We start from the raw sequence: 2,219 nt of genomic DNA, 5'->3' as shown, positions 1-2,219 counted from the left end.
CCCAGAACAAAAAGTCTGCTTTGACGGTCACTACAAATAACTTGACCAGCTAAAACTGTGCAGATTTGGTTGAATATAGATGTGAGACCTGTTTTTTTTTGCGCTGTTTGACAGTTATAGGTTTAATCACAGAATGACACTTCTATCAGCACGCTAGCGTGTGTCTTTGGTTTTTCTGAATGATACTATCAATAACTTTAATGGCAGATTTTCTTTTTGGGATAGATTTCAAGTAGGCCTCAAATACCACAAACTAGTTATTTTGAGAATGGCAAATTTGGGAATGCTTTTTCAACCCAGAACAAAAAGTCTGCTTTGACGGTCACTACAAATAACTTGACCAGCTAAAACTGTGCAGATTTGGTTGAATAGAGATGTGAGACCTGTTTTTTTTTGCGCTGTGTGACAGTTATATGTTTAATCACAGAATGACACTTCTATCAGCACGCTAGCGTGTGTCTTAGGTTTTTCTGAATGATACTATCAATAACTTTAATGTAAGATTTTCTTTTTGGGATCGATTTCAAGTAGGCCTGAAATACCAGAAACTAGTTATTTTCAGAATGGCAAATTTGGGAATGCTTTTTCAACCCAGAACAAAAAGTCTGCTTTGACGGTCACTACAAATAACTTGACCAGCCAAAACTGTGCAGATTTGGTTGAATAGAGATGTGAGACCTGTTTTTTTTTTGCGCTGTGTGACAGTTATAGGTTTAATCACAGAATGACACTTCTATCAGCACGCTAGCGTGTGTCATAGGTTTTTCTGAATGACACTATCAATAACTTCAATGGCAGATTTTCTTTTTGGGATAGATTTCAAGTAGGCCTGAAATACCAGAAACTAGTTATTTTCAGAATGGCAAATTTGGGAATGCTTTTTCAACCCAGAACAAAAAGTCTGCTTTGACGGTCACTACAAATAACTTGACCAGCTAAAACTGTGCAGATTTGGTTGAATAGAGATGTGAGACCTGTTTTTTTTTGCGCTGTTTGACAGTTATAGGTTTAATCACAGAATGACACTTCTATCAGCACGCTAGCGTGTGTCTTAGGTTTTTCTGAATGATACTATCAATAACTTCAATGGCAGATTTTCTTTTTGGGATAGATTTCAAGTAGGCCTCAAATACCACAAACTAGTTATTTTGAGAATGGCAAATTTGGGAATGCTTTTTCAACCCAGAACAAAAAGTCTGCTTTGACGGTCACTACAAATAACTTGACCAGCTAAAACTGTGCAGATTTGGTTGAATAGAGATGTGATACCTTTTTTTTTTGCGCTGTGTGACAGTTATAGGTTTAATCACAGAATGACACTTCTATCAGCACGCTAGCGTGTGTCTTAGGTTTTTCTGAATGATACTATCAATAACTTTAATGGAAGATTTTCTTTTTGGGATAGATTTCAAGTAGGCCTGAAATACCAGAAACTAGTTATTTTCAGAATGGCAAATTTGGGAATGCTTTTTCAACCCAGAACAAAAAGTCTGCTTTGACGGTCACTACAAATAACTTGACCAGCTAAAACTGTGCAGATTTGGTTGAATAGAGATGTGAGACCTTTTTTTTTTTGGGCTGTGTGACAGTTATAGGTTTAATCACAGAATGACACTTCTATCAGCACGCTAGCGTGTGTCTTTGGTTTTTCTGAATGATACTATCAATAACTTTAATGGAAGATTTTCTTTTTGGGATAGATTTCAAGTAGGCCTCAAATACCACAAACTAGTTATTTTCAGTATGGCAAATTTGGGAATGCTTTTTCAACCCAGAACAAAAAGTCTGCTTTGACGGTCACTACAAATAACTTGACCAGCTAAAACTGTGCAGATTTGGTTGAATAGAGATGTGAGACCTGTTTTTTTTTGGCGCTGCGTGACAGTTATAGGTTTATTCACAGAATGACACTTCTATCAGCACGCTAGCGTGTGTCTTTGGTTTTTCTGAATGATACTATCAATAACTTTAATGGAAGATTTTCTTTTTGGGATAGATTTCAAGTAGGCCTCAAATACCACAAACTAGTTATTTTCAGTATGGCAAATTTGGGAATGCTTTTTCAACCCAGAACAAAAAGTCTGCTTTGACGGTCACTACAAATAACTTGACCAGCTAAAACTGTGCAGATTTGGTTGAATAGAGATGTGAGACCTGTTTTTTTTTTGCGCTGTGTGACAGTTATAGGTTTAATCACAGAATGACACTTCTATCAGCAC

The sequence above is a fragment of the Bufo bufo genome, chromosome 2 (assembly GCF_905171765.1).
Source record: "Bufo bufo chromosome 2, aBufBuf1.1, whole genome shotgun sequence".
Taxonomy (NCBI): Eukaryota; Metazoa; Chordata; class Amphibia; order Anura; family Bufonidae; genus Bufo; species Bufo bufo.
This window is presented reverse-complemented; position numbering follows the sequence as displayed.